This window comes from Anguilla rostrata, chromosome 2 (genome assembly GCF_018555375.3).
Source record: "Anguilla rostrata isolate EN2019 chromosome 2, ASM1855537v3, whole genome shotgun sequence".
NCBI classification, from domain to species: domain Eukaryota; kingdom Metazoa; phylum Chordata; class Actinopteri; order Anguilliformes; family Anguillidae; genus Anguilla; species Anguilla rostrata.
This window is the reverse complement of record NC_057934.1, coordinates 23,429,351-23,450,382: the sequence shown is the minus strand read 5'-3', so window position 1 is coordinate 23,450,382 and position 21,032 is coordinate 23,429,351. Positions and strand designations below refer to the sequence as shown.

The window sequence follows — 21,032 nt, the reverse complement described above, 5'->3', positions numbered from 1 at the left end:
CGAAGCTACAGACCTGTAAATATCTGAAAAAATATTGTCTGGGAGGTGAAAATCTGTCTGAGAGTTGCTGAAAGGATGCAAAAACATCAATATACGTCTACGTCTAAGTATAAGTGTTTAAACGTATTGATACCAAGATCTGACCAAATTAAGAAAACACTGTCTCCTAGGAACCTTCTTATTCCAGATAAACTCCAAGATCAGGCTATCTACTTTACGGAAGAAGGACTGAGGGAGGAAACTTGTATGCATTGGAACAAGTAGGAGAACCGTGCAAGAATATTCAAATTCAACAGAATTTACTCGTGCAACTAAAGATAGATTGAGCACAGACCAGCATTCACAGTGTTCTCGGATTCAGGTCAACAAGGGGGCAAAGTTAGCCTTGTAAAGGTCTTCAAATTTGTGTGTAACATGGACTCCAACATATGTAAAGCTATGTTGGGCAATTTTAAATGGTAGGTTGTGTAGAGGATAATTCTTAGCAGCTGTGTTAATAGGAAATATCTCACTTTTCTTTAAGTTCAATTTGTATTCAGATATTTTACCAAATGATTGAAGGGTGGCGAGGGCAGCAGGGACAGAGACATGCAGATTGGAAACGTACAAAAGGAGGTCATCTGCATAAAGGGAGACCTTCAACTCTTTACCATTTGTAAGTATACCTGTAATATGGGGGTTAGATCGAAGCACTATTGAAAGGGGTTCAATGGCGATTGCAACTAATAATGGACTTAAAGGACAACCCTGTCTTGTAGAGCGGTAAAGGTGAAAATACTCAGATTGAATATTATTTGTCCTGACTGAGGCTTGCGGAGTAGAATAGAGCAGCTTAATCCAAGAAATAAAACTTTTCCCAAAACCAAATTTCTCTAAAGTAAAAGAAAGGTAATTCCACTCCACTCTAAGACTCATGGGTATTAGAGGTTGAGACATTTTAGATTGTATTGAACAGACATCTAATGTTGGAGAAGGAATGCCTGTTTCGAATAAACCCTGTTTGGTCCGAAGAGACAATAGATAGGAGAATGGATTTCAGGCGTAGCGCCTATAGCTTTGATAACAATTTAAAGTCAACGTTCAACAAACTTATTGAGCGGTAGGAGGTGCAGGCTAGGGAATCTTTGCCTTTTTTCACGAGGAGGGAAATGGAGGCTTGAGTAAGAGTTTGGGGAAGGCAACCAAAATAGAATGATTAATTAAATATGTCCATTAATAAAGGGGCTAGCTTGTGCCAAAAAATTTTATAAAACTCAGAAGGATAGCCATCTGGTCCTTGACATTTTCCACTTTATAGAGACAACACGGCTGCATTGAGTTCCGCAATAGTGATTGGCTTCTCTAGTTCCTCTGCAACAGACTGGAGGGAATATCCAATTTATCAAAGAAACTATCAAAATTGGGAGGAATAGAAACTTGATCAGATGAGTAAAGAGACATATAAAATTCCTTAAATGCATTATTAATTTCCAAAGGCAGTCATTTCAGAGGTTTTACCTGAATTTGTTTGGATCTGGGGGATTTGATGGGATGATGATATCTGACGTAACTGGTGTGCTAGTAGCTTGCTGGCCTTGTCACCATGTTCATAAAACTTGGATCTTGTTTGGAGCAGAAGTACGGTAGTACAATGTGTCATAAGAACATCAAACTCTGCCTGTAAGGAGAGACGCTCCTTATATATCTCTGGGGATCGGGAGGTAGCATACATGTTATCAAGTTGAGATATGTGTTGTGCCAAATTAGTTTTTCTTTTCTAAGTTTTTTGTCATATCCTGTGTAGGAGATTATCTCCCCCCTGATATAAGCCTTCAAAGTCTCCCACAGCACTGAAACGGACACACCAGGTGTTTTGTTTAAACTCACAAAAAATCAATTTGCTGTGAAACAAAGTTAACAAAATCCTCATTTGAAAGTAAGCATGTATTAAGACGCCATGGCGCACATGTACTAGTGAAGTTTTTAAAATAGATAGTAATTGGAGCGTGATAACAATAGCGTCATATTTACATGCAGACACAGACGGAAGTAGTCTGTTATCAACCAGGAAAAAGTCAATGATGAACAGGCGTCAGAAACAGCAAACTCCTTCATGAAGGACTGGATTACCTTGGCAGACTTCGAAGGCAGACATTGGAGGAAGAACGATCCAACTGAGGATTAAGCCAGCAGTTAAAGTCTCCTCCTAATATTAAGTAGTGTGAAGACATATCAGGGAGTGTTAAGAAAAGACGTTTAAAAAAGGCATCGTCATCACAATTGGGAGCATAAACATTAGCCAAAACCACGCGAGTATTATGAATCTGGCCAGTAACTATAATGAATCTACCATTAGGATCAGAAATAACATTTGAATGTACAAAGGGAACAGATTTATGTAGCAGAATAGCCGCACCTCTTGATTTACCCAGAGATGAGGAATGGTAAGTCTGACCTACTCATCCCCTCTTCAATTTTAAATGATCTTTAAGATGAGTCTCTTGTAAAAAGATTATATGGGCACCGAGGTGGTGGAGATGATGTAATACATTGCTACATTTTATAGGGTTATTCAGCCCTTTACAATTAAACTGGTGAATTTAATGTCTCCCCCATTAGACAATACTGCTAAAACTGTTAAATTAGGTTGGATCATAGCTAGGAATTGGGAGTGTTATATAAGAACAAGAGTGATGGTCTGCAGCAGCACTCAAAACAGATACCTGACTGATGGAAAGAGAAAGAAAAAAACCCCACAGAAACACACACACACACACACACACATATATATATATATATATATATATTGGGATGGCAGGTATGCCATCCCGCCAAGTTACGCCTTGGCGGGGGCATGCCCCATACCTATACAGCACCGAGACTTTGGCACTTTTCAGGGTTCCCCACAGAAATAACCGCAACAGCCACAGACACTCAGCCCTTAAAAACATTAAATTCTGTACATTCTGACCCCATTTCAACAGACAGATTTCATAAACAACTTCACATGTCCACACAATAAAGCCCCAAACTAAGAGGATTTTGCGTTTTCTCCTTCTTCTTCTCTTTCGTCTTCTTCTTCTCATTCTTCTTCTCATTCTTATTTTTCCTGCCGCCTATCCCACTAATAACATGTCTCCCCATTGGACATTTTACCGACACCCGCCAAATCTTCACCTACACGACCCAATGAAAAACACGCATACACACGCAAAATACCCATACCTTTTTACTCTGAAACATTTTCAGTACAAACAGCTGAAACTAGCCTGTGGCCTAGTGGGTAAGGTTACAGTCTTGGGAACACAGGGTCCGAGATTCAAGCCCAGCTAGGAACGCGTTTCTTTAACCTGCTTTTACCCTCACTAATAATTGTCTACTACTTCTCAATTATTGCTTTTGCACCATATCTACCAGCCGTTCCCCGAACTGTATTATGACGTACCGTCTGCACGTTCAATTGTTAACCGGCTACAATATTGCAAAGCCATATTGGATTCAACGGGAGCTCTTCTGTGCTAACTCGCCTGTGTTCTTCTTTAAAACCACGGACAGGTTTGCTAATGATATTTCACGCATTGCATAGCCATGTCATGGTGCTGCCCTAACAAAGTGACAGACTGGTAAACCTCCGGTTGAACGATTGAATCCCGCCTCGTCCTCAGGCAAATAATTTTTTCTTTTACACTAACGTTCTCTTACGCTTATATTTGCTTTACCAAAACTCACTCATGGCCACCCATATGCATTTCATGACGGCAAATGTATTCCTTTTATTAAAAAGTTACACCAGTTCACAGCTGTGCCATTTCTACTAACTACATTTCTTCACTTGGCTACTGTACAAAACCTTTTTATCAGCAAACGCCACGTTTCTACATTCATGTTACCTCGCCCTGTTCTCTATCTAGCGACATACAAACAATTACCTCGTATGTACGTTCTGCAACTCCCCATTAAAACATTACATTTAAAAACATGATTCACTCATAATTATAACTACTAGTACTGAACATGAAAAAAACCTTGCAGTGCAATAGATTTCACACTTAACCCTCCACTTTAACAGCTGGCGCTTTATAGCGACTGTTAGCCTATATATACCGTTCGATAAGGAATATAAGCTCGCTCATGGTCACTCCATTTACTTCGCACTGTACTCTGTGATCATGTCAACCTTCACCTACATGCCCATTCTGCTAAAAACATATTGACTCTTTGATCTGACACAAAGTTTGCATGATATTGTAAAATGGTAAGATTTCAAAACACAGGGCCAAGTGACTTGAAAGAATTGAGGAAATATTGGGTAGCATTGCTTTGAAATACATCTTATGTCATTTCGGTGAGGCAAGATAGCCTATGTTGTTTGTAGTACCGTAACTTGGCGTCATTTTGATATCAATACTTTTGAGTAACTTGGCATTTTTGTACGTTGAAAACGTGTTTTTTATGAGATATATATATATACCCCCAACCACCCACCCAACCACACAGACTCTGGCAGACGGGATGCGTGCAAACGGGATGCGTGCAACCCTCCCCACAATAATATAAACAAACTGTCACGCCTCTTAGTAGCTCTAATATCAGCCTACCTACAACTACTTTGGCGTTCCCTAAGGAAATGTGACAAGTTATGAACTCGATAAAAGTGCACAGTATTAAGTGTGCTTATAACTGGGCCAGATATACACAGTAAAACATCAAAAGTGCATATAAAAAACCTTATTAAACAGTAAAGGAACAAGCAGCACAAACTTGCAGCATCAAACACTCGACTATGTCGTTTAGGAGTGGCACCTGTGGTATTATAATTTTTGTAACTGAGGTAATTATACCCATTTAAACATCACAGGTGCATTCAAGTAATCACAGTAAACAATTTTAGAGAAAAGAAGAAAAAAACTATAGCAGCCTCACCTTGCAACCATAGACCACTGACAATGTTACCAGAGCAAGGCACCCGCGGTGAATGGGAAATGTAGTCCTTGTAGCTAGCAACAATGGCTAACTAGCCAGTTAGTATATCCGCTGGAATGACTACTTTCTTTACATTTTTCTCAACAAAGTCCGATGCCAATGCCGGATCTTCAAACCTGTGAGTTTGTCCACCGGGTAAGGTGATGCGTTGCGTTGCAGGGTAGAGAAGTCCAAACTTAATGTTCGGGCGGGAGTGGAGCTCCTTCTCCACTTTAGCAAAGGCGGCCCGTTTCCTAGCCATTGTCGGGGTGAAGTCGGGGAAAATTGAGATCCTCCTACCCATGTAGGAAAGAGGAGAGGCTTCCCCAGCTCAGCGCAGGATTTGGTTCCGAACTTGAAATGGGTTTACTCAAATGACAAGCGGACGGGGGGGTTCCCCATCTTTGGGACTGGTGCGTAGGGTACGATGGGCCCGGTCCAATACAGGTTTATCGTCAAGTCCGAGTAGGTCTTGTAGGAGTTTGGCTGTAAACTTGGTGGGCGAGGGCCCTCTGTACCCTCAGGCAAGCCCACCAGACGAACATTATTCCATCTTGAATGTCCCTCCAGGTTCTCACATTTCTTCGGAAGGGCATCGACCAGGGTGGTTAGCGTGCTAACATTAGTTTGAAGGTCGGTTAGCTTGCTATCATGGTTGTTAGCCAAGCGCTCGAGGTCCGCAATAGTCTCGCCATGTGAGACAATTTTGCTCTCAAAAGGCTCCAGAGCCAGTTATCCCTCTTTTGACAGCCTCCGAGATGATGGAATCAAATTTGCTGATAATGTCAGAGCGCATTTCGTCCATCATCTGCCTCATGTTCAGCAACAGAGTCTCATTCGCATCTAGCTGCTGTTGTAGTTCTGGCTCAGGAGATAGCCGAGGCTTGTTGCGGCCTACTTTAGAAGTATAGAATTTCCCTCGACCTGCCATCATAAATTGTCCTCGATTGGAAAATAAATTAACTAAAGTAAATAGCTGCAATATTAAAGCTTGATATCGACAAAAGGTACAAAATATTGCAAATAAAGTATATAAGAAGTCACATTCCAGAGGAGCTACTGAGCTACCCCAGTTTCACTGTTTTTAACTTATCTACCTTGCAAACTAGTGGATGTAATCTGTATGTATTTAGAATTTGTACTTTGGTTCTTGGTTAACATAGTTTACTGCAGTAATGCATAAGGGATGTTGTATCTTGCCACCTAATCATCCCAATTTAATTGGCTAAAAAAAATGTTCAGTGGCCAACAATTGGGGATTGTGGTTGTACTGGGCAGCTCCCAGGTGTGTGAATGTGTATGAGTGTGAAGCAGGGCATTCCTGCAAAAGTGCATCCGTGCTCAATGAACCTACACTGGGTAAATAAAAAAAAAATAAATAAAATATTTACCACTTGTCTGGAAATATTGATAGCCAAGTCTGGAACCATTGTTTATATTAATCAAGTGAATGCACTCATATTTCTCCTATATTGCAAGTTGCTCTGGATAATAATCACTGCTGAACTGATGTAATGTACTTAACTAATTTTATAATGTAACTTACTACTATACTGAACAAAAATGTAAATGCAACAGTCAGGGCCGTCTCAAGTGGTGGGCGGGGCATGGTGCGAGTAACCCACGCGGGGCCCAGCTGTTAACTATCATAGCCAACCCCAATGTTTTGTTATTTTGTTGGTCACAGTAACACTACTACAGAACAGTCTCATATCAATGTTTTGATCACAAGAGTAAACTATTCACAAAATAGCATTATTTATTTTTTTGTTTAGTCTTTCAGTGAACACATGCAGTCATCACGACATGGAAATAAGATAACGAATGTCCTGTGTGTGATTTGCATAAAAAGCACATGTCTATTTTGCATAGTGGGCCTAAACAGCCAGTGGAACAACTCAGCAGCACAGACACATAATGGTTCATTTTATTCGGATGATAATAATAGCTGAGCTAAAGTTTTACAGACTCAGACAAGATCACACACAAACCAGCCATAGCCAACCGATTGAATAATTAATATGCCATTACTCTGCCCATTGAATCAATAACTCACCAGTCACTGAGTCTACAGTGCAATTTTTCTGGCCTTCCTTGCGGCAAACTCAGCAATTAACTCCATATAGTCAAGTGTTGAAGCAATGTCCTTCTTGATAGAGAGCATTGCGAGTCCACATAGCCTCTCCTGAGACAGAGTTGTCCGCATAAATTCTTATTAATTTTAGTTTAGAAAAGCTTTGTTCTCGTGAAGCCACTGTCACTTGGATAGTCAATAAAATCTGATATGTGACTTCACTGTTTGGGAATGAGCCCTCAGTTGTTGATTTCAGAAATTGAAGGGCTTGAAGTGCAGTGTTGTTAGTTACCTGGGCGATCATCTCTCGCAGTAGCTCTGAGAACAGGTCAAGGCCATTAATGTCCTGAGATTCTACCATCAGACAAAACGTTCATAGCCTTTTCATATCATTTTCCATCATATCTCCCAATTTGGTGACATCAAATAAAAACCCAAACTTAGCTGCAAAACCATGCATTTGTTCAAATCTCGAGGTTAGTGACATGAGGGCTTTATCCAGGATTAAAATAAAATATTCAGTTTCAGAAATGTTCTCGGGGGAAATTTCAATGACTCTCTTTCGTTTCACGCACTGTTCTTTGAATTTTGGCTCAACGTCCAATTCAGATGCAATCTCGGTTGCAGTTACTTTTGCAGTTGCAAATCCTGCTTGTCTGTATTTTTGCAAGAAGTCAATTACTCCTTTAATAAGTGAGAGGGAGACATCAAGCTGCATGTCTTTAGATTGTAGACTCTTACTGACAGAGTTCACAGCAAATAATATGTTGTACCAAATAACCATTGCAAAAATGAACTCAAAGTTTGTAATTCGTAGTTTACTAGGGACTCTGCTTCACTCTTAATTTTGGGGTCGTCACAACTATCAGCTACTTCAATCAATGCATCCCTTATGTTGCTCATCTGATAGCGAACTGCTTTGACGCTCTCTATCCGATACTCCCATCGTGTGTCAGATAGCAGTTTTGGGGTGTGAGAAGGGGCGCTCGCCTTTAGTATCTGCCATCGTTTTGTTGAAGCTGCAAATATGGTCTAAATTTGTTGAACCACCCAAAAAAATGTCATGGCTTTAGGAAAACACTTTGCCATATCTCCCAATACCAAATTAAGATTGTGACAGCCAAAAGGCGTGAAAAAAGCACAGGGGTTGAGTCAAAGGATGCGTGCTTGAACCCCCTGGTTATGTCCCTTCATATTAGCTCCATTGTCGTACCCTTGCCCGTGGCAGTCAGCTATATTGAGGCCGACACCCTCCAGCGCAGCTAGGAGAGAATCTGATATGACCAAACTGGACAAGGACTTAGTCGCTATAAAGTCTATGAAATGCTCCTTAATGCTTACTTCTTTGGCTGTTATGTTTACAAAACGAAGCACAAGAGACATCTGTTCTTGGTGACTCATGTTGGGCATACAGTAAAGGATTACAGAGAAATATTTTGCGGTTTTGGCATCGTTAATAATTTTTGACATTAGATGCCATCATCAAAATTATTTCATTTTGAATAGAAGGCCTCAAATAATGGTCATGGACTTCTTTGTTTTTGATGCACCTAACATATTCTTGCATTGTGGGATCAAATTTTGTGATTATTTCAATTAACCCCAAAAAGTTACCTTTGTTGGGTTTATAAAGTTTAGCATTTTTTCCACGAAATGCGGCATTATGCTCTGCCAAATATTGTACGGAGGCTAGAATGGATGTCAGTACTGCCTGCCAATGTACCCTCTCCCTGCCTATTTCACGTTGTGACAACTGGTCAATTGTTTTATCTCCACATAGTCATGTTTTTGCCTCGAGCCATTGTTTCACATTTATAATGTGATCATTGGCTGACTCGTGAAGTTGCAGTTTTTGAGCTAAATGTCTCCGGTTATTACTGCCACCATTTGCTAATGTAGTTGCTGTTTTTGAGCCATACAGTTTGCAGCAGAAACAAAATACTGCATCAGATTTATTTGAGTACACCAGCCAATTTCTTTCTTTCACTTTGGCATTCTCCCACTATATAGTTCATCCGAGAAATGCCTGTTTTCGTGATTTTGGGGGAAAAGATCATTTTTGCTTAAAATTTTAGTAGGCCCTCTTTCGATTATCAGGTCTATGGTCTTGCTGTCCAGAATTGTTGGCCAATTAGCAGGGTCATAAATGTTGTCAACTGAAGGAAATAGGTCAGCTCCTTTGGGTGCACTTGACTCACGGTTTGGGTTTGGGTCTGCGTTAGCATGTTTGTCCTCGTCAGCAGCACTAGTCCCCTCAGCTAAGCTGAAATCAGCACCCCCCTCCTCAGCTAAGATGACTTCAGCACCATTTTCCTCTTTCTCATTGTCGTCATCCTCTTCTTCCACCACGTTTTTCTTTATGAATTGATCCAAGGAACCTTTCAAGCTGGCATTTATTTCTTCTCTTTTCTTTTTCTTCATTTTTTTTTGTTGCTCCGGACTCATACTTTCTGAATTTGTCGATCTCTGCTGTTGCTTGCCATTTTACCACTCATTCAGGATTAGCTATGGGTTGCACATGCAGACTGTCTGCACGTGAGCAGCATAGGGATCGCTACTTCCTATAACGTCATTACGTCAACTTTCAAAAACGCCATTTAAGCTATGTATTCCCTGTGTCACAAACATACATATATTTTTACATATATTATTTTATATATAAAAATTATAATAACAATAAAATAAATAAATTGCTCACCACGGGGCCCTGTGAAGGGCGGGGCCTGGTGCGGCCACACCAGTTGCCGCCCCCTAAAGATAGCCCTGGCAGCACTTATCAATTTTTAAGATTTTATTGAGTTCAAAGGTATTGAACATAAATCAGTCAACTGAAATAGATTCATTAAGCGCGTATCTATTGATTTCATGCGATTGGGGTCACAGATTCCCCAAAAAAGAACATACCATGAAATTAACAGAATACAGATCAGTATCTTGTGTGACCACCATTTGCCTCATGCAATGCAACACATCTCCTTTGCATTGAATTGATCAAATTGTTAATTTTAGCCGGTGGAATATTATCCTACTCCTCTTCATTAGCTGTATGAAGTTGTTGGATATTGGTGGGAACTGGAACACGCTGTCGTATACGCCAGTCCAGAGTATCCCAAACATGCTCAATGGGTGACATATCTGGTGAGTATGCAGGCCATGGAAGAACTGGGAGAACATGGAAGAAGTGGCCATCAAAGGTGAGCTTTTGCCCACTCATATCGATTGTGACGCTGAACTGCAGACAAATCAAGACCCCAGTGAGGATGTCGAGCATGCAGATGAGCTTCCCTGAGGCGATTTCTGACAGTTTGTGCAGAAATTCTACAGTTGTGTAAACCAACTGTTTCATCAGCTGTCCGTGTGGCTGGCCTCCGACAATCCCGCAGGTGAAGAAGTCGGATGTGGCGGTCCTGGGCTGGCATTGTTACAGGTGGTCTGCGGTTGTGAGGCCTGTTGAGCGAACTTCCAAAATCTCTGAAACGACGCTGGAGGCGGCTTATGGTGGAGAAATGAACACCCATTACTCTGGCAACAGCTCTACAGGACATTCCTGCAGTCAGCATAACAATTGCATGATCTCTTAACTCTTGAAGCATCTGTGACATGGTGTTGAACAACAAAAAACTTTTTAGGGTGGTCTTTCATTGACCCCATCATAAGGAACACCTGTGTTGTGCTCATGGCTTTTAATCAGCATCTTGATATGCCACACCTGTGCAGGAGATTGATTATCTTGACAAAGGAGAAATGCTAGCTAACAGTGATATAAACAAATTTGTGGGCAAAATTTGAAATAAAGAGAAATAAGATCTTTGTGCACATAGAACACACATTTTAAGTATTATTTAAACACATTAAGAATGGCTGCAAAAATAAAAGTTGCGTTTATATTTTTGTTCAGTGTAGTTTGCCAGAGCCTCCTTTTCTTAGGTACCAGTATGTGGATTGATTGGATTGCATCCAAATTATGAAATAGCTAGCTGCAAAGGTAGCTACACAGACACAGAGGCACATGTTCATATAGATGGCAAGAGAGTGGCATAAAACATCCGAGATGCAGGATAGAAACTGCTAACAGAGCTAGTTATTTTGCCTGCTAAACTGTGTTATTCACCATTTATAATGCATAAGGTCATGAGATGAAGCTCAACCAGAAGAAGAGGAAGGAAAATAGTGAAATCTTAAAGATTTGGGGGAAACTTTTGTGCAGTTTGTGGACTGTGAGAATTAAAGTAGCTTGGCTTCCACAGACTCTAGAGAACTAGTGATTGAAGAAGTGCCACAAGATCAAATTATATGTAATTGGCTTCCTTTACATCTGATGCTGTAACCCACTCACTATCAAAAGCTGAATGGTGCAATACTACCATGAAATGAGGACTGAAGGGAGGCAGCAGAGCTCTTGTAAAATACACACCAAGAACCAATAAATTATTGATATTTCACTCATTAAGCAGGTCTATCATAACTACTTGTTTTTGATTGGTTATGAAAACACAATTGTCCCTTTTCCTCCAAGGCATTTCAAGGGCCTGGTCGGAGCTGGTGCCTAATCGCGAACCAGTTCTTCCGTTTTGACAGCAAAAGAAGCGGCTCTCGGCCAGGAAAACAGGTTCCAAAGTGACACCAACTCTTGGCTGGTCTAGAACCAAGAACCGCTTACGTCACGGGCTGGGGGCAGGATTATCGTGAAAGGAAAGCAGTTAGAAATTATGAAGCAACATCTGCGCCATTGGATTTGATGGGTCACGATGAGATAATTCCGAGCGTGTTGCTTGTTTTAAAGTTGATATGGTAAATAATAGTCCCTTCAGTTTTTCGCGATTCGGAATTTTCGGAATTCAACACAACTTCAGAATCAGAATCAGAATCAGAATCGTATTTTATTGCCAAGTACATTTGCACATACGAGGAATTTGTCTTGGTCAACACACCGAGGCAGCCATCTGCGGCGCCAACTTATTAGATGAGAAATGAGAGAACAGGAGGAAGGAGGAGGGAAAAAAAACAGTCCTTTCAATGAAACGAGAGGGCACTCGTTTCATTGAAACGAAGAAAAACCTCGGCACATAGCAACATCATAAAAACATTACAAACATTACAAACATTACAACAAAACTCGAAGACTTGCACATGTGGTAGGGGGTAGGGTGTCGGGGAGGGGAAGTGTCGCAGCACAGACACTGGGGGGAGCGCGCAGCCGCTCAGGCGCATCGCATCAACCCTCAGCAGACTGCACTGTAACGGGGGAGGGAGGGGGGTGGGAGCCAAGAAGGCGTTGAGTAGGAGGTGGTGTGTGTGTTAGTCCATGGACTTCATCTCCACCACAGTCTCAACATTGTCTCTGCCGTCTGATACTGATGATGAGGACACGGCCGTTGCCGCGGAGACGACCTCGAAGAGTCCTGATCCAGAGACAAAGTTCCATAGGAGCAGGGAGGTGGGGGTAGGGCCGAGCATCTGTCTGCATAACAATCCAGGAGAGTGGAGAGATATCGGCCTTCCAAGGCTGATGTGGGGGAGCCAATGAGGATAAGGATTGTTTTGGGTTCAGGCAGACTTCTGCATTTTTCGTCTACCTTTAGTCCTGTGGTTCTCTCAGCGTTGTTCCAATCATCCGAATTAGTGGCCCATTTCAGTGAGCCGAACCGACAACTTCTCCAAGTTGGTATCCGTCATGCGAATTTGCGATCCAATCGCATCCAGTTTGCGATTGAGCTCACAAATCGCTTGAGTCTGAGTGTTGACAGCCCTGCCCGTTCCCTCAATGGCGGGCAGCTTCCCAATTAGTGCTGCCAACGCCTTTGGCATTTTGCGATAAATCAGGATGCTGCCAGCTCCAAACAGCAGAAAGCCTGTTATCATAATTCCAATCAAGTAGACGTCTTCAACATCCTCAACGGAAAGGATCGACAGGCACACGACCCTCCACTCGTTCCAGGAGTCCATCGTGTATCCGGCTGCAAACGTTCCGTCAGGGCAAGAGGGCTCTCCCTGACCCGTTCTTCTCGTCGAGAAAATACTATCAATTGCGTTGAGAGACCAGTTGATCAGATCCATGCTTTTAGGTTTCGGAGAGAAATGCAGAGAGAGGCTCCGGATAGTTCAGACAGACGCAGCACAAGACAAGACAGACGCAGCACAAGACGCAGCAACTTCAACAAAATGCCGCATTTTTCCCAACGCTACATAATTCGTAAAATGGAAAATTATTTTTTATGAATTATGCAGCGTTGGGGAAAATGCCGCATTTTGATTTTGTGTTGAATTCCGAAAATTCCGAATCGCAAAAAACTGGAGAGACTAAATAAGGCTGTAATAATATAACTAAATGTATATGTCTGAAGTTGTTTTTACATTTAGACAGTTTATTATCTGTATTTTTACAGGACATACATTTTAATAGGTAACGATGTTCCTGGGAAAGTGGAGACGTATACAGTGACGTAATGACGTGGCTCTCTAGCCCATGGAAAAGCAAACCGGTTCTTAGTTCAAGTTGAACCAACTGCGAACTGGCACTAGCACCAGCCCAGAACCAGAACTAGGTTCGCGTTGGTGGAAAAGAGGTAAATGTGAATGAGAGGTGGGCCGTCGTCCAGTGAAACCTTCAGACTGAAGCATTTCTACATGTAGGGAATGGAATATTATTGACTGCAGCCCCAAAAAAGAAACTTTGACTCAGGTAATCATTGATCGTTGAAAGAAACAAATCAGGAATTTCTCTGTATGTGTCCCCTTGCTGTCAAACATTCTTCATTATGCCCATGGAACAAACATCTACTTCTCACCACTGGTCCTAACATTATTAATTGGAAAAGCCTCCTGGTCTTCTTTTTTTTTTTTTACAAAACATGGCCCATCCATAGAGGGCTACTTGGCCAAACAAATCAGTTTAACAGTTTAACAACAAATAAAACTTGGTGTCTATTGATAACTCCATTCTGCGGTCCTCCCTAAAGAACTGACGTGATTAAACCACAGCATGACAGTATAGAGCTCAATGATTTTTCAAAATAGAAAAATTCCCTAAAATCTGTTTGTCCAGACAATAGTTAACTGTGAGAGTAAATAAACACTTAATTATGAATATGTACATTTTTTTCTGATTGACATGAGAGTTGGCAGACTAATAGAGGGTACCTCCCAAATTAGTGCCAATTGGCCACATAGTGACACTATAGCATTTCTATTGTATTAACAAAATTAGTTGATTTTAAAGTGTCATGTAAAATATATTTTACGTGATTTAATTTAATAATTATTATTTAAAATGGGAATTATCAATGAAATCGCCAAATTCATTGATAGGTCAGTCTACAGTGCACTGGTGGAATCAACCAACAAGTCAAAACAAGCTCTATACCAGGTTTTAAGATTAAATAATTGAATTCAATGTGAAGCAGTCAATTAGATTAACAAATTTAAATCATACATTCTTTATTAAATGCAGGCTCACAACTTCTAAATTACAAAACAGAAGATTTATGCAAAACATTAAACAATTTACTAGGAAATACGAGAAAAGAGAGAGAGAGACGGATAAGCCAGACCTTGCCAAAGTATCACCCACTTCCAGTATAAGTGCCACAGGATGAAAGGAAACCAGCTAAAAACACACACAACCAAGGATCCTCCACCAAAACAAAAAGAGGAAAACATTTCTTCTTCCAGACACCAAAACCAAACGCAACACAAACTTTTTTCCTGTGGCCATCTTAAATACCTTACCCAGCATGGTTTGAGCATGTTTGCCCTGATTGGGTTATGCTGAGTTAATGTTTAGGAGAGAAGGGAAGGGGGTCAGACTAATTTATGACAAGGACTGGCCTACCTAAAGATTGCATTCAAACTTAAAGTAATGGGAAATGTTAGGCATGTAGGCATGCAGGGTCTCCAACCCCCGGTATGGTGTCCTGTGTCATCTGGTTTGTCTCTTCTACGGAGGTGAGACCCATAGATTGTCTGCCTAGATTATGGTATCAGTGGATAAATGGCCACAATCACATTTGCTTTGATGCTGGTGACGGAGAGGCCAGGCCACATTCTTATTCACTGTTTCCCTCTCTAAGGCCAAAATCTGAACACTACATATGCTACACTACTATTCTCTCTCAAACACACAATCAAACTCTTTCACACAGATAATCAAACTCTCTCGCACATACAAGTATTCTGTCACACACAGACTATCAAACTCTTTCACACACACTACTATTCTCTCGCATACTGACAATCATACTCTCTCCCATATACTACTATAGTCTCTCACACATGCAATCATTCTCTCTCACACACACTACTATTCTCTATGTTGGTGTGTTCTGAGTATAATGATGTGTGTAGAGTATAATGGTGTATGTGAGAGTGTGTGACAGTGTGTGTGAGAGAGTATGATGGTGTGTGAGAGAGGGTATCGTGGTGTTTGTGAGAGAGTATAATGGTGTATGTGAGAGGTAGTATGATTTATGGCCTAAACGGCCTCTCATACGTTCCTTTTACTTTACAGACATAATAGTATTATATACTAACTTCAGTAACATCAATACACACTTACAATAGCTTGATTTGCACAAAATGTTGTGACTGATACCTTAAAGCAAGAAATCTTTAAGATTATATACAAGTTATTTCTTGATTGCAATATCATGTTTTCAGAAATGTAACAAACAATTAAAACATTGTACTGAAATGTGTTTGCTTGTATCAGAAATGGTCAGAGATTGTTAAACACTAATAACAAAGACTATACATACAAGGGTTTGTTTCACATAGAAATGCATTTCATAAAGAGTACATTTACACAAAACAGTCACAAGCTGTCAGCACAAGAACAAAAATTAAATATAGCTGCGAGCAGCAATGAAGGGGCCAAGCACTACAGGGGCACTAGGCAGACAAGCAACCAGAACAACCCCTGATCAAGACACCAGTCCATCACAGGGTGAACAGACACATTGACACACACTCTTACACTTACACCTGTGGGCAAATTAGCATGTCCAATTTACATTACCTGCATGCGTTTGGACTGCGGTAGAAAACCAGAATACGCAGAGGAAACCCGCATGAACACAGGGACAAGGTACAAACTGAAAGCGGACGCACCCTGAACTCTAAACCACTTGAAACAATGAATAAAATAGGGTATGCTGATATATGTTTTACATATTTTACATGAAATTGTCTCCGCTTCCGCATCTCCGCTTGCCTGAGGGACATCCAGAGCTGGATGGACAATCACCACCTGAAGCTCAACCCGGGAAAGACGGAGCTAATCTTTATTCCTGCTCTATCCTCTCTCCTCCTCGACTTTTCCATTTCCCTAGGGGACACCTTAGTGACATCATCACCATGTGCCAAGAATCTCGGAGTGGTGATGGACAACAGGCTGTCCCTCTCCAAGAACATCGCAGCAGTAAGCTGGGCATGCAGTTTTTCTTGTATAACATCCGGAGTATCCGCCCCTTTCTCACCACCTACTCAACCCAGCTCCTGGTCCAAGCAATGGTTCTATCCTGCCTGGACTACTGCAACTCTCTTCTGGCTGGACTACCGGCATCTGCCACCAGACCCCTGCAACTCATTCAGAATGCTGCGGCTCGTCTGGTCTTCAACCTCCCCAGACACTCCCACGTCACTCCCCTGCTCACTACCCTCCACTGGCTGCCTGTTATAGCTCGCATCAAATTTAAAACATTGGTCCTAGCTTACCAGGCAGTCAAGGGATCAGTCCCAGCATACCTCCACAAGATATTCAAAACCTACATGCCAGCCAGATCACTCCGTTCTGCTACCTCAGGACGCCTGGCACCTCCCCCTCTTCGCACCTGCAATTCCAGAACACGTCTCCTGTCTGTTCTGGCCCCACGATGGTGGAATTGCCTCCCTGTGGAGGTCAGAACAGGTGAGACACTGACCCATTTCAAACGACGACTGAAGACTCACCTCTTCAGGCTGCACCTCTCCCCATCCCTCCCTACCCCCCTGTAAATGACTGTAAGCTTAGGGTTGTAACTAGGCAGCTGTTTCGTAGGTTACTTAGGTGCATTAATTGTCTTAACTACTGCTTGTATTTTTTTTCCATAGACTGTGTTGTTGCCGTTCTCGTTGTGCTAGTGTTAATCAGTTTAACCTTCAGGGTCCAAGTTGAACTATGCGGTTGTTCCCTGCACTTGGACCGGTACTTCTCTCTAGGGTTTTCGTCATACTTGTTCCTGGTTATGGTTATACACTTTGTTATACGTAGCTCTGGATAAGAGCGTCTGCCAAATGCCTGTAATGTAATGTAATGTAATGGTTCGCCAGAAAGCTAAATAGCTAGCTTGCTAACCACAGCAAGTTAGCCGATTAAAGAGATATTTCACTTCGACATAACATAAATTATTTTCTGGAGGCGACTACATTGTGTTTTCGTAGCGTGAAGCAACATCTGCTGTCCATTAACAGCGTCTCTGTTTCTCTCGGTTGTCCCGAAAATGAATTATTAGGGAGCCTGACAACTGTGGAAAAGCGATTCTGTTAACGTTGACGGTCAGCAGGGGAGGCGCTATGTAAGTACAATGTGTTAGGCTCCATACAATTACTTATGTTATACCGAAGTGAAATATCTCTGAACTAAGTTTTGTACTACCGTTACTATTTTGTGATATGTTGTTTGTGCTGTACTTGTTCTAATAAAGATTTTATATTTCTTGTCAAATCGCCTGTGTAATGCCGGTGTTCAGTTCACTACCGAGCTGTTTGTTTCCATCGCTGATAAAAACTACCCACACATTCTTAAATCAGCTGATATATCTTAAATAGGCTTGTCGATGTCCGTCAATACATTTTGTAATTACAATTAACAACTAAAATAAACGTGCATCTGCAGTTTCAACATTGAATATCCAAATACGTGCTTGCTAACAAGCTAGCTGGCTAAAACGTAATTTGCTAATCATAACATAAAATATAGCTAGCTAACTGATTTTATGACATTCTTGAGTAACAAGTACCACATGACTGAAACTGCGTTAGTTCTCAATGAATGATAAAAAAAAACAGGAGTTGGTAGGGGACTCAGACATTTTCAAATGTATGCGAGGAGAAAAGTTTAATATCGAGTGTAATCTTATTCACAAAGCAGTACCTAACTAGCTAGCTATCGTAATGAATGAGTTAGTTTATGTTAGTTTGCATGCTACCTAGCAAGTTTTTTTCTTATTTTGGAGTAAATCTGTGGGAAAGCTGTGAAAGGGAAAATAAATTCTTTTTCGAACTGGTACACAGGGGAACGCTACAAAACAATAAAGCTCTTCGTCGCTGCCATTGTTTTGGTGGCTGTTAAGATAACCGGAAATGAGAGACCCCTACATCCGGTTTACATACTCGGAAATGTGAAATAGGCCTATTTACACACCTTTATGTTAAAAGCCACGCCCTCCTCAATTTTCATTGGCTCATAGTGGCCATATCATTTGATCAATCAAAATTATGTGAATGGACTTTTGGTCAGCACTATCTGTAGATCATACATACCGAATTTGGTGGTGATCAAATCAACGCCCTAGGACTAGTTCGCAAAAGTAGGTTTTTCTTAAAATTCAAAATGGTGGAAAATCCATTATAACGCATTTTAACGGCAATGTGTGCATTGGAACCGGAATGACCCAAGGATTCAGGGGAAACAACTCTAGGACAAACAGTTCAAAAGTTATAAGCAAAAATGTACCTTGAAGTTTGGCCTGTTGGTGGCGCTACAGAGATGGATGGATTGACCACAAATTCGAAACCTGGATACATTGCATGGTCCTTTATCAATGTGCCAAATTTCATAAAAAACCACCAATGAGTTCTATGGGCTGCCATAGACTCGCATTGCAGAAAGTATAATAATAATACTAACGATTACAATAAGTTCCCTGCACCTCCGGCGCTTGGCCCCTAAATATAGCTGCAAACAGCAATGCGGGGCCCTACGAACATGTCCAAGCTGGGTAAATACTAGGCGAAGGAAGGAGAAAACAGTCCATGCGGCATAGATTTCAGGATTTTGGACAATTTACATACCCGTGCGTGAGACGATCCAACTTCCGGTTCATGAGAAACATTACTTTGAAATATGAATGTGCATTAGCATGAAGTGCTAACTTTGTCACGCCATATATCACACAATTTTTAACGAAACAATTTGTCCTTATCAGCCTTGATGGAGAGAATTCCCAAGAGTACACACCTGTGTGAGACGATCCAACTTCCGGTTCATGAGAAATATTACTTTGAAATATGGATGTGCATTAGCATAAAGTGCTACATTTGTCATGCCACAACTCACACAATTTTTAACGTAACGAATTACAACAGTAATCTAGGAACTTGAAACGGCCTGGGCATGAAGAGGCCAGTACTATGTTGTACCATGTACCATTGTAGATATCTCAAAAAACAAGGAAACTACAGGCATTTGAAATTTTGGCGGGAAGCCAATACTAATAAAATGCTTTAAAACTCATCTTCTCATGAACGCTTTACCTGATTCCGTCACCATCGCACATGTGTACTCTTGGGTATTCTCTCCATCAAGGGTGATAAGGACAAGTCATTTCGTTAAAATTAGGCAATCGATTTTAAAAAATTTAGCACAGACACTGACCGTTTATCCAGATAGGGATCTATGCTACCAGGAATAGCATAGTAGCACCTCTGGCACCGGGAAACCCGGCAGCGCTCCGTGTGACCGGAAAAGCACGGAAGCACCTCTAGCAACAAGGGAGAATATCTGCATTGTTCACAGTAAGCACATTTCGATCAGGCCTGCAACGGGGGTTGTTTTATTCTTTATTATTGGTGGCTAGTTTTTTTATCTTGTGTGTGAGCCCACAAAGTGTTTGCAATTGTATTGTATTGCATTTAAGGTGAACACGGTTGTAATTTCACTGTTGTTAAATTAAGCTGTTTTATATTGTGGTAGGCTAGTCATTCCTGCATGGATTATATCAATATTGAAACTTAGCAGTATAACGTTTTGACGCTAATAGAAAATTATTATTGAAATATAATATATTGTATTTTATAACACTATATATTATTATAGTGTTTTAAATAATATTGGACAGCTTAATAGGTAAACTTGTTGAATTCAATTATTGTATGAATACATACTAAGCTTTGAGCTAAAGGGTACCTTGAACTTAAAGGTATATTGCGTTCAGTAACCTTAAATTGAGTGAAAGATAGGGTTCACTTTATTTTTTGCATACTTACCATTAAAGAGTGTTTCTTTCATACTCGCCTCAAGTGGCTTGTTTCCACTTACCTTTTTTTTTTTTTTTACTATTTACCTTAAGGGGTTGAAGATTAAAAACCTTATTCCAACGACACATTTTAACTAATCAAACAATTTAGCCTTTACGATCCGTTTTCCCCATTCCTTGTCATTCAGTGGAACCCGGTCCATTGCTGCCACGCAGCTATATTTTTCTTTTTGTTTCTTTTCAGTTCGTCCTGTGTATGACCCATCAGAAATGCATTACCAGCTGACCTGAGGTCAGTTAGGGATCAGACCAGGTCTCAGTCATGTGCACTGGTATCAGTCTGTCCCACTAACCCTCCATCTCCAGCAGGAGGTTCTGTAGCAACTCATACCCACACAGAGTATTGAAGGTGACCTCTTGTTCAGTCGCAGGATGATCTTTGTTCTGTGGAGGGTGTTGGAGGTGATCTATTTCTCAGGTGAAAGGTTTTGACAGTGATCTCTTTTTCAGGTGGAGGAAGTTGCTGGCGATCTCTTTCTCAGGTGGAGGGTGTTGGAGGTGACCTGTTTCTTAGGAGGAGGGTATTGGTAGAAGGTAACTGCTCTCTTAGATGCAGGTCATGGCGTGAATGGCCCAGTGTCCAAGTGTTGATATTTCCATTACTGCAGGCCTTAATGATTCATGATTGTCAGAAGCAGGTCTTCAGGGGTCTCACAGAAGCACAAATGGAAAACAATCATTCCTGGCAGGGAACCAACAGATGCTTTGCAATTATATCACCAAAC

The 21,032-nt window shown here is 41.1% G+C and overlaps 1 protein-coding gene across 1 annotated transcript in view; it reads right to left on the bottom strand.

The window, feature by feature from the left end:
- The window catches only part of LOC135247634 (pro-neuregulin-3, membrane-bound isoform-like), a 292,814-nt gene that overhangs the window by 139,015 nt on the left and 132,767 nt on the right, over positions 1 to 21,032 (bottom strand). The window lies entirely within an intron of this gene.